Source organism: Trichosurus vulpecula, chromosome 3 (genome assembly GCF_011100635.1).
Source record: "Trichosurus vulpecula isolate mTriVul1 chromosome 3, mTriVul1.pri, whole genome shotgun sequence".
Lineage (NCBI taxonomy): Eukaryota > Metazoa > Chordata > Mammalia > Diprotodontia > Phalangeridae > Trichosurus > Trichosurus vulpecula.
This window is the reverse complement of record NC_050575.1, coordinates 118,696,060-118,709,038: the sequence shown is the minus strand read 5'-3', so window position 1 is coordinate 118,709,038 and position 12,979 is coordinate 118,696,060. Positions and strand designations below refer to the sequence as shown.

At 37.6% G+C, this 12,979-nt stretch overlaps 1 protein-coding gene across 1 annotated transcript in view; it reads left to right on the top strand.

Annotated features, from left to right (window-relative positions):
* Positions 1 to 12,979, top strand: part of ASTN2 (astrotactin 2) — a 1,142,502-nt gene that overhangs the window by 427,011 nt on the left and 702,512 nt on the right. The window lies entirely within an intron of this gene.

Sequence of the window (12,979 nt, the reverse complement as noted above, 5' to 3'; positions counted from 1 at the left end):
TATGACTTCGAACATACTATCTTCCATTCTCGTAGGATACTCCTACCTCATCTTTGCTTTGTGGAATACCTAGATTTTTCAAAGTTTATATTAGGCACCAGCTCCTATGTGTGGCATTTCCTGATAACCCCAGCTGTTAATTCTTCATGGCAGCTATTCCCCTTGTATTTATTGTTAATACATAGCACATGCTCTGAAGTTACTTTCTGTACTTCCACTTATGTCAGCAAGTCAGATCACAAGTGCACAGCTAATGGTCCCCTCATAGTCCAGGACTATAAATGAGGGGTTGAACAGGTAAGATTTTTCTAATTTGTAGCACATACTCTCCCACCATTGTGATTACCTTTTCCCCATCATAATTATCAATTGATAAGAATTTATCAACTAGACTTAATTAGCTTTTAGAAATGCATAATTTACTAGGGTAGCATCTTTTAGACAAAAGAAACCACCCAAATCTGTGACACACTCTCCTACATGTATGTACATATTCCAAGGCAAAGCAGGCTCAAGTTCAGTTTATATGCAGCAGACTAAATAATTCAGTTCCTAGAAGTCTTTTTCTTGGAATCTTCTAGATGTTCCCTTTGGGTATGATGTAGTTCTTTTTGCTAGGCTCCTTTGTGGAGCCTTGAATATGACTTTCTTCATCTCAAACATTCCATCTTTGACTCCCAATAAAAACGCTGCCAACAACTGCTAAGGCAGTTATTAGAAGTCCATAGTATTCAAAATCATTGCAGAAGTGGGACGGGAGGAGGCTGATGTCAAGACTGAAACATTTTCCTGTTACAACTAAGGAACAGGAATGTCTTTTGAAATATTTTCTCAGATGTGAAATATGAGAGCTAAGTAGAGTGGGGGTAATTTGACCCCATGCTATCTATCTGTCTGTCTATCTAATCTAAACTATCCAATATACATGCACACACATACACACAGAGGTGTGTATAGTATCTAGAGAAGTAATAATTAATAGCATATAGAGAGCTGGTCTTGGATTCAGGACATCCTGGATTCAAGTCCTGCTTTGTTCATATACTGGCTATATAACAGTGAGTAAGTCAGTAATCCTCTTAGTGTCCCTAGGAAACTCTCTACAATAAGCTTTTTTAACTTGGTGCCCATGGATCTACAGGGGACCTATGGATAGATTTCAGGGGGGGTCCTGAACTTGAATGAGAAATATTACACCTCTATTTTCACTAACCTCTAACTGTAATTTAACATTCCCTTCAACTATTTCAAATATTCATCTGAGAAGGGACCCATGACACAAAGTAGGTTTAAGAACCCCCAGTCTAACAGTTTAAATTGCAGAGCAGGATGGTGACATCAAAGGAAGTTTCTCACAGGGACTTCCTTACATTGATGAAATCATAGGTCCAAAATTGTGTACATTTTTACGTATATATTTGCTCTCTCTCCCAGTAGAATATAAGCATACTGAGGAGACAAGGACTCCTTCCTTTTTTTGGAGGGGGGAAGGCAGGGCAATTGGGATTAAGTGACTTGCCCAAGGTCACACAGCTAAGTAAGTGCATCAAGTGTCTGAGTTGGGATTTGAACTCAGGTTCTCCTGACTCCAGGGCCAGTGCTCTACTCACTGCGCTACCTAGCTGCCCCTTGGACCCCTTCCCTTTTATCTTTGGATCCTTAGTACTTCATATAATGTTTGGCACATAGGTGCTTAATTTGTGTTTATTGATTGACTAATTAATTGAGTCAAGAAGCTCACATTCCAATTGGGAGCTAGGAAATGTACACATTGAAAGATAAATAATACCTTAACGGAACAAGAAAAATATTTCAGTTTAGTGGAAAGAACTTTGAAGTAGGAGTTTGGAGACTCAGCTTCTTTTCCTGCCTTCTCATAACTTGTAGCAGAAACTTGGGAAAGTCACGCATTCTGAGTGGTCTGTAATTTCTCTATCTGTAAAGAAGTAATGATAAGATGATACCTATCTTCAATTAAATTCAGTAAACATTTACTAAGCACCTGCTGTGTGCCAGGCACTGTGTTAAGTTCTGAGGATACAAAAAGAGGCAAAAAAAAACAGTACCTGCTCTCCAGGAGCTTACAGTCCAATGTTAAACAGTGATTGTTGTAATTGATGGCTTGAACCCTAGGAAGTGAGATAGTTTCTAATAAGAGTAAGGCATTTAGGCTGGGGAGGAGGGTTGTCTTTCTATGAGAAGAAGAGGGATTAACAAAGGCAAGTATAGGCTTGTGGGATTTACAGTTGCAAAGAGCTTTAGAGAGGAAGAAGTCCAATATCTTTACTTTGTGTATAAGGAAACTAAGGCTAAGAAGTGCTATAACTTGCTTAAGAGAATATAGGTGGTAAGAAGCAAAACAGGACTTCGAAACCAGGTTTTCTGATGCCATACTGATTATTCTATCTCCAATAATACATTATTCTCTACACTATGGTGTACTACATACTTTCACCTAGACTGACTCTGGATACTTCTAACGTATATTATGAGGAGAGAAGGTGGAAGACAGGGGTTTCAGGTGCTGGAGGCCAGTGAATTTCAAGGTTCTTAGAATTTGGGGTTATACTTTCCAGTAACATTCAAGGAACTATAATCTTCGATTGAAATTAAACTTAACACTGGGTTACCATCTAGACAAAGCATCACAAAGAGAAAGATAGATAGATAGATAGATGGATAGATAGATAGATAGAGGCAGATATATACATACAGAGAGTGAAATTTTTAAAATGGTTAACTTTAGAATACATAATATATGTGTGTATATATATATATATATATATATATATATATATATATATATATAAATCCTAAAGTTAACCATTTTAAAAATGGTACTTTTAATCTTTCTCAGAAAAAAATACAAAGAATTATGAACTAGATTTTCTACCTTTGTTCTTCCCCCCTGTTACCTCATTCATTGCCAAACTGTTTTATCCTAGAGGGAAAAAATAGAAATGTCAAAACTTCAAGCCTCTTTTGTCCAGACTCAAACAGTATCACTTAACTTTGAAGGTAAGACCCCGGGATATATGAGGTTCTTGAACTTCTGTGGCAGGCTCAGCCAGGCAAACTTTGATCTCAATTTGAGGTGAGGGAAAAGAGAGAATGCAAACCAAACAATGGCCTGAAGGGATTTCAGGTTTTGTAGGTTTAGGAAGCCTCTGGGTTGATGCTTTGAGACGTCAGTTCTGGTATGTGGGATATACCTCCTTCCCATTATCAGAACATGAGAAATGTCTAATGGTCCATTCACGCAAACGTTTTCTGTCTACAGTAGGCATCAGATGTGTTATGACACAGAATCGTGGAATCATAAAAGTTCAATGTCCAGAGAGACGTCAGTGGCCATATACGCCGATCCCTATCCCATAAAGAATCACTATTAGACAATTCTCAACAACGGAAGTTGTAAAGCGTCTGTTTAAAGTCTTTGAGTGAGGAAGATGCTATTATCTCCCAAGGTGATGCCATAAACTTTGGGATAGCTCTAGTTTTTGGTAGTTTGTTACTCGTTGTCCCCCCCACCACAAGTCAAGACTAAATTTTCTTTTCTTTTTTTTCCAATTTCTAACTGTTCTTACTAATTTTGCTGTCTGAGACCAAATAGGAAAAATTGTGTCATCTTCCAACATCATACCTCTGCAAATGCTTTTATGTAAACCTTCTTGACCACCCCACCCCTACCCAATCTTCTCTTTTCCAGGATTACCATCCCTAATTCCTTCAACTCACCCTCACATGGTATGGACTTGAAATCCTTCATCATTTAGACACTCTCCACAAACATTCTTCAGCTTATTAATGTGCTTCTGGATTCTAGAATTGGAAACAAGGCTCACTGTAGATGTTATTTGGCAAAGGCTGAATATACAAAAATGATTCTTTTATGCAGATAGATGGTACAGTTGATAGAGTGCTAGAAGACTGAGTTTAAATATGACTTCAGACACTACCTGTGTGACCCTGAGCTAGTCCCTTAATCTCTTCCTTCCTCAGTGTCCCAAACTGTAAAATGGGGGTTATAATAGCATCTAGCTATTAAATAGTAGGTTGTTGAAAGAAGAAAAATGAGATAATATTTGTAAAGTGTTTTGCAAACTTTAAAGTGTCATGTAAATTATTATTGTGCCTAAGATTTTAGGAATTCCCTTCTATATCAATAACCACAGTTTACGGAGCAAGGAAGGTGACCATTCCACTGTCTTCCATCTTTGTGAGATCCCATATGGAGAATTACATTAAATATTTGGTGCCACAGTTTAGGATAGTTAAAATTTCAATGGCTCTGTAAGAAGATAGGTACTTTGGTGAGAAAAATTCATCCAAGTAACACAAAATGTTTAGCCAGAAAAAGAGAGGACGCAAAAGAAGCTTATAACTATATTCAAATATTTGAATATATGTTTATATGCATATGTGTATGTGTGCATGCATATATTTCTTTTTTTCTTTGTGGCTTCAGAGGGGAAGCAATGGGTGGACTCTGCAGGGAAGCAAATCTCACCTTATAAAAGAGGGATTTCCCTTATTATTTAATTTTTAAAATTTATTTTATTTTAATTTATGGAATAAAACAAACATTTTAATAACATAATACAATAAAAAAGATGATTGCACATGAAACTGCCAATCAATTATGTATAACTTGCTATTCCTTTTAAATATATAATAAAGTTCCCATATAAGAAATGTGTCCCAAAGTAGAAGAAGCTGCCTCAGAAGCTAATAGGTTGTTTCTCATTAGCAAGAACTTTGAATGGAAGATGAATGAATGCCTACTTGTCAGGGATATTTAGGAGGTATCATTTAGATATTGGTTCCCTGAAGTCCTTTCCAATTCTGAGATTCTGAGACTTCAAAACTGTAGGGACATATTCTTGCTCCAGGACAGTATAACTCCATGATGTTTCATAGTTCACCACAATCTAATCATTTGAGCTTGATTTAGAGAGGCTGTGTGTTCTAGGAAAGCAGCACATTGATTCATAAGAACAGTGATTTTGGAGTTAGAAAAATGTTTAGAATTCCAGGAATTATATATACTGGCTATGTGATTCTAGGCCTGTAGCCTCAATTTATTCATTCATGAAATAGGGACATTTGAACTACCTTCCTCAAAAGTTGTTTTTTTTATTTTTTTTAATATTTTTTTTATTTTTAGTTTACCACACATGGTTCTACATAATTTTGAGTTCCAGATTTTCTCCCCTCTCTCCCCACTCCCTCCCCAAGACAGCATGGAATCTCATATAACTACCATGTATAACTTCGCAATGAATTAACTTATACACTAGTCAAATTGTGGAGAAGAATTATGAATCATGAATGAATCATGAGAAAGAAGAGACAGAACCAAAAAAACCCCCCAAAAACAAAAACAAAAGAGAAGAAAAAAGGCGAGCATGTAGTGTGCCTCAATCCGCATTCAAACTTCACAGTTCTTTCTCTGGATGAAGACAGCATTCTCCATCGTGAGTCTCCTGGAGCTGTCCTTGTAGGAGCCAGGAGAACACTGTACACAACCACAGATATATGGATTCCATGAGGACCAACCCTGACATACTTCGCTCTTCTCAGCAACGCAAGGTGCAAGGACAACTCCAGGGGACCTTCCTCAAAAATTGTAAGAAAAGCTATCTGCCTAGAATACTCTAGAAATGGGAGTAACAGAAGTGGTATGGCCTTTGTTTGTTCTATACTGCTTCTTCCTATCTCATCCAGGATGGCAGTACAGAGGGCACTTATGGGCCAAATTCTACTACTGATTGGAATGAGAACTTTGACCTCCTCTGTTTTCCTACCTGAGCTGATGTGCCCTCTTTGGGCAACCTAGTACACCTTAACTTCTGGGGGCTCATGGTATTGGTGCCAAATTAATTTAGATACTCAATTGGTCTAATCTACTCCATCTCAGAATTTCTCAGCTCAAACAAGCCATCAGCCACAGACTACTAAGTGACAGAAATTACAGGAATGCTTATCATCTCTCAAGGAGTGACTCTTATTTAGTTATGTGTCCAAGGACAAGAAACAGTAATTCATAAGAAATTGGTCATTTCACTTTTTGAAAAGACTACTATGAACATAACTGCAGAATCTGTGCCAGTATTTGATGTAGGGAATGAAGAAGTGAAGAAATGATATCAATAATTTGGCAAGATTCCTTCAGTAGCATAGTGCTTAGTACATAGTGAGTACTTAATAGATGAATGTTGACTGATGAGTTTTTGGTGATGTCAAAGTGTAGAAGGTGGTGAAAAATATTTTGGCAAACAGGATTTAGAGTAAATATATCCTTCAAAGTGCTAAGCAAGTTAAATACTGAACAAAATCTCTCTCTCTCTCTCTCTCTCTCTCTCTCTCTCTCTCTCTCTCACACACACACACACACACACACACACACAGACACACACACACATACCCTTCAAGTTGACTATATCTTAATAGACAAGAAATGTATGGTTACAGAGGAGTCATTTGACAATCAATTCCCTGTATAGCCAGACCGTTGATCAATGATACCTAAGATAAGAATCAATACTAAATGATAAGTTAGACTAATGATGAGAAGACATTATATTCAATTACAACAACACTTACTAGATATAATTAAACAAGCTATTGACTGGAAAGAAAGATGAAAATAAAGAAATAAGCTCCCACTGACACTGTTTTTCAAATAATTTAAACAGTTGCCACAAGAAAGGGGCCAAAAGAGTCTAGCTGGCAGATATTTTACCTTCTTGGAAACTTTAGGGAGATGAAAGCCATGGTCAATGCCCATTTAGAGTAGAAGTTCCTAAACATCACAGAAGGGAATGGGAGAAGATTACTGACACTATGTACAATAGTAATCAATAAAATAAAGGAAAAAGAAACCTATAGAAAACTTGACATGAAGTTCAAGTAAATGATGTCATCCTTGGAGCATTTCTACATGATACTTAAAGGAACACAGCAAATAGAGGGAAAGGAAAAGATTTGCCAGCATTTCACAACCAATTCTCATCATTGATCACTGTGGAACCACATTTCATGCCTTAGTTCTCAATGAACTACAGGAAGAGATGGAATGAAAAAGAACTCCAAAAGAGTATCTGGCACAGAAAAAAGACAAGTGTAAGAAACCTGTGTTTGATTGATAATTTTAGAGGCATACTCAGGGAACTATTTTCAAAATATATCAAAGGAGACACAATTCTAAAACAATAAAAAAGGCCATGGATATTTGCTTTTTTTGCCTCCCCCTGCCCCAAATGTGAAAGGATACTTATCAGCAACTACTGAACCATATGCTCCACTTTTTCACCTCCAGAAAATCTTCATGATGATGGTCCATGCATACCCTAAGGGCCTCTTCAATGAAAATATGAAAACAGAGAAGGCAGAGAGCTGTTCAGATTTCTTTTGTTTCTTTGCAGAATATATTGGCCTTTCTACTGTAAATGACAGAACAAAAATAAACATCAGGGAGATCATTCCCAAGATAAAGAAATACTAAGAGGGTACCCAGCTGTCCTTGATGAACTCAAATCACCTGGCCTAGATGATCTCCCTTCTTGGTTGTTGAAAGAATTGGCAGGCATGATGGATGAGTCACTGTCAGTGCTAGTGGAAAGATCCTGGAAAACAAGAGAGGGACCATGTGATTGGATATGAGCAAACATCTTCATTTTCATAAGAAAGAAAAGAACTGAGTCTGCAAACTGTAGGTTAGTTACTTTGACTTTGGCTCCCAGGAAAATTATTGAACAGGTGATTGAAGAGGTATTTGATAAATATCTAGAAGGACAGGTGGAGACTGCAAAGAGCCATATGAATCCATATTCATCAATAGATCATACCAGACAAACCACATTTCCTTTTGTGAAAGAATTTGTGTTGTTGTCGTTCAGTTGTTTCAGTTGTGTCTGATTCTTCATAACCCCATTTGATGTTTTCTTGGCAAAGATACTAGAGTGGTTTGCCATTTCCTTTTCCATCTCATTTTGCAGATAAGGAAACTGAGGCAAATAAGGTTAAATGATTTGCCTAGGGTCTCACAGCTAGTATCTGAGGTCACATTTGAACTCAGGTTTTGCTTACTCCAGGCTTAGCACTCTATCCACTGTGCTACCTAGCTGCTTTCTGACAGAATTGCTAAAATAATAAAGTAAATTACTGTTATAGATATAGGTTGCCTGGATTTTAACAGAGCTTTCGATAAAACTTCCTATATCCTTTGTGTGGAGATGATATTAAATGGATATACAATCGGATGCATTCAGAATTGGTTGGATGGTCAAAGAATAGATATTAAAGGTTTAATGTCTGTGTGGCAGGAGGTCTCTAAGGGAGTATCCCAGAAATCTGTCCTGAGCCCTGTGTTGATTAACATTTTTATTAAAGACTTGGATAAAAGCATAGAAGATATGGTCACCAAATTCACAGATGACCCAAAATCAAGAGGTATTATTAATACATTGTATAACAGTATCAAGAACTTAAAGGATCCTGACAGACTGCAGAGGCAGAGAACCTGTGGCCTCGAGGCCACATACGGTTCTCTAGGTCCTCAGGTGCAGCCCTATGACTGAATCCAAGCTTCACAGAACAAATCCCCTTAATTTGTTCTGTAAAACTTGGGCTCAGTCAAAAGGCCACACCCAAGGTACTAGAAGGCCACATGTAGCCTTGAGGCAGGTTCCCCGAACCTGGTCTAGAGCACTGGGTTAAATCTACCAAGATGAAATTCTATAGGGATAAGTATAAGATTATTTAAACATTAAAATTTTAGTTCATAATTGTAAGATGGGGCAAGCACGAATAGAAAGCAGTTGGTCTAAAAAATTTCTGGTAGTTTTAGTAGACTGCAACTAAATAGGAGTTAGCAATGTGATGTGGTAACCAGAAAAGCTCATCCAAACTTGGGGTCCCTAAAAAGGGGCATAGCTTCTAGTAATAGAAAAGTAATAATTCCATTATACTCCTTCTTTGTTGACCACATCTGGAATGAGGTGTTCAGTTCAGGGCACCATTGCTTTAAAAGGATGTTGAAAAGCTATAGAGTACCAAGAAGGAAGGCAACCAGGGAGGTAAAGGGCCTCGAGTCATATCATATGAGAAACTGGGAATATTTAACATGTAGAATATAAGAGTTGAGACATAAGATATTTGTCTTAAAGTACTTGAAAGGCTATTTTTTTGGAGGGAGGACTTCCCTTATTCTCTTTGGCCCCAGAAGACAGAACCAGGGACAATGGGTGAAAACTAAAAAATAGGTTTAGGTAAATATAGATATAGATATATCTCAGGTGGGTACTGAATATGGACAGTGGTCTGGGGACAGAATAATAAGAGGAAGGGAACAAGCTTGATGGCATAATTAGGAAGTATTTTCAAGGATCACAAGCTATTTCATGACATGAAAGTCTATTTAAAAAAATTCTGGTATCTTTTGTTTTACATCACCTAAATATTCTCCCCGTTCCTCCTCCTACCACCTCCCAGACAGCCATTCCATATAACAAGGAATATTTTTTAAAAGAAAGAAAAAGAGGAAGAGAAAAAAACAATCAGCAAAGCCTGTTGATAACAACAAAAATTTGAATATATATGCAATTTTCCATACTTGCGGTCCCCCAAACATCTGCAAAAGTGGGAGTTGGGGCAAAAGTGTTTCCTCATATCTTTTCTTTAGGGCCAATCTTGGTTTTTTGTAATTTTTAAATATTCACTTTCAGTTGTCTTGTACTTGTATTTCCTTCCATTTACATTGCTATAGTTTCATTGCGTCTATCACTTTCTGCTTATGTCACTCTCCAATTCATGTAAATCTTTCCATATTTCTCTGCTTTTATCATATTTGTAATTTATTATAGGACAGTAATATTTCATTACATTCATGTACTACATTTTCTTTAGCCACTTCACCAGTTGAGGGAAGGAAAAACCCTATTTTTGCTACCAAGAATCTTCTTATGATGTTACATGGCTATGAATTAAAGAGTACCATGATTTCTGGAAAATCAAAAATTGCAAGTGATCTAAATGTTGATGAATGGATGTAGTAGCCTAAAGCATAAAATTAAAGATGACTTGTAGTCACTAACTTGTTCAAAAGTCACCACTGAGAACAAGGATGACTAGCAAAAGATAAAGGTAGGTCATTCTTATGGGCAAAGCCTAGTATTATGACAACATCATTACAATTTTAAAATACCTAAGACAAGATCTCCAATAGTTGAATAGATCCTTCGTGGAGTATTTACAAGGTATGGACCTGATTCATGCAGCCTGAGAAGAAATGGATGGGCTGTGATTTACACATATGGAAGCAGATACCCATGGAGATCAGAGATTCATCTAAGTTATCAGACTACCATTGGTCATGGGCTGAGAGTCAGAAAACCTCTAGACACTAGATCTGCCTAGACATGACTCTCCTACTCACTATTTTTTGATAGTTGGCAAGTAATGTAATCTCTTTAAAATCAAAGAATTGTGCTGGATGATTTCTCCTTTTTAAGCCTCACCCCCACCTATTAAGCATTTATCATCTCTTCGTCCCATCCCTCTGTTTCAACAATCCGGCTAGCAGCTGTTGTGGGGATGAAAGACCAACACAAGCCCAACAACAAGAATGCTACCAGCACGCTGCAAAAGCCCAGGTTCTTTTCATCTGCTTTACTAAGGAAAGCAATGTTAAGGGGTTAACAAGCTTATTTTAATTCAGCAAACAAATACCATTCGCTTAGTTCAGGGGAAAAAGCCAGCACCCTGAACTTTGGAACAAATACAAACAAATTACAAACATCGACAGACAGACCTTGTCTGATTAAATCCCAATACATAGCTACCACAGTTTAACAAAGTCCCAACATCTGGGTTTACGAGCTGGAGGGCTTCTTAGCTACAGCTGCCCAGAGTCTCCGCATCAGTGCCACCAAGAGTGAGAGCTCTGCGCAAATGGCCCTGTCTTCTCTTCTTATACCATTTCAGACATCATCAAACATCATCTGAATGACCAGAACTTAGGCTCCTATGATTGGCTCTTGAGTTAGCCCCTCCCCTTAGTACCCTGAGAGCTTCACACCCAAATACGCTTAGCACCTAATAGGGATTTGGGCCTGGGGCTTAGCACCTAGTAAGACTTAATGAAATACATTGAATTAATCAAAGAAAACAAAAGCCTAATTCTTCAAGGGCACTTGGTTGAACTGAGTGCTAAGAGCCCATTTTGCTTACCAACACACCCTCCACCCCCTATTTGGGAAGAGAAAAAGAAAAGCTAAACCTTTGTAACTAATATGCATAGTCATGCAAAACAAAGTCCCACATTAATCATGTCCAAAAATGTATGTCTTCTTCTGCAGGCTATGTCTACACCCTCTCCATCAGGAGCTGAGTAGTATGCTTCCTCCTCATTTTTCTGGAGTCGTGTTTGGTCATGGATTGATCAGAGTTCTTAAGTCTTTCAAAGTCTTTCTATTTACAAAGTTGCTGTTATTGTATAAATTGTTCCTCTGATACTTTTCACTCTGCATCCTTTCATATTTGAATAGACTATTTCTAAAGTCCCTTCTTTCTCTAACATTCTTTGATTATTACTTTTTATTTGACTGCTGGTTTAGCAAAAAAAATAAGCTCTTTGAGGGTGGGCAATGAGTTTTGCTTATCTTACACTTAGCAGAATGCCTTGCATGTAATAAATGATGAATAAATGTGAATTGAATTGAATTGGGGATCCACCAGGATCCTTTTGTTCCTGAATGTCTCATTATTTTGGCTACTTCATGTGTGTGGGGCAGGGGGAAGTAAGATGGCTTTTGATATCTTAATGACATAATGGGAGTCATTTTTCTCCCAGATTTCAGCCTCAAACCTCTGATATATGGGAACTAAATAATTAAGGAATAGTAGAATGGGAAGCATCCATCTTTCATTCCTTTACTTCATGAGGAAGTACAAGAATTAGGCACGAATTTCTTAGCTTCATTTATGAAAATAACTCTACCATGCAATATTCTCCTTCAAGTTCAAACTCATTTCTGAAACCAAAAGCTCCCTTTTGAAATCTCTCTTTACCTGGCATGGATATAATATAGAAGTACCTATTGTTATCTGGTTCTCTAGGAAATTTAGTCTGGTGAGACCTTCTGCCTTGGTATTTTTAGCTCCCATCTGTACTTCTCCGTTTCTTTGGTGGTCTATGTGCCTTTGGCTTCATAAAAAACACCAAAGAATGGCAAAGGTTCCTCCACTCACCCTTGATGTATGCTGCACAATTACAGAAGCAGTCTTATAATCAATGTAATTGAAGATCAGAGTTAATGAGGACCTCAGCGTCTGTGCAGTCCCCTGAGCAATGCCGGGTTTCAGATGTTAGATAAGGAAATGATTGGGCTGAACTGAAAATCTATTTGGCTAATTAGATGATGCATATTCCCACAAGCCAGCGGGAGAGAAAAATACATTTTAAAAATAAAGAAACATCACAGTTTTAAAGCAGAGATTTGGGCAGGATTCATCTCAGAATCATTGCCCTCTGGAGAGAGAGATTTGAGGAGACAACAGAAAGACACATTTGGTGCAGAGCCAAATGGATGAAAGGAAGGTCCAAGGAAAACATGGGGGATTCTGAAGCATAGGGAAAGATGAATCTCATTCTTTTGTGAGATAGGATTTAGTTCCCAAGGTGATCCCATTGCCTATCATTGAGTCCTTGCCATTTATTCATTTATGTAAAGAACATTTATCGAACTATTACTAAATGCATTTCTCTGGTCAGAAAATGAAAACTGTAAGTAAATGGGTTTAGCTTTTTACCTTGGATGCCAGGAAACTTAGAGACATCTTCAGTGCTGAACTGGAGTAGTTAATTGGCTGACCTTCAATGCCTGCAACCATCACTTCTCTATCCTTCAGATTAAGGGTTCTTAAACTGTGGTCCATGGACTTCTGAGGCATTCATGAAGATATTTCAGGGTAATCC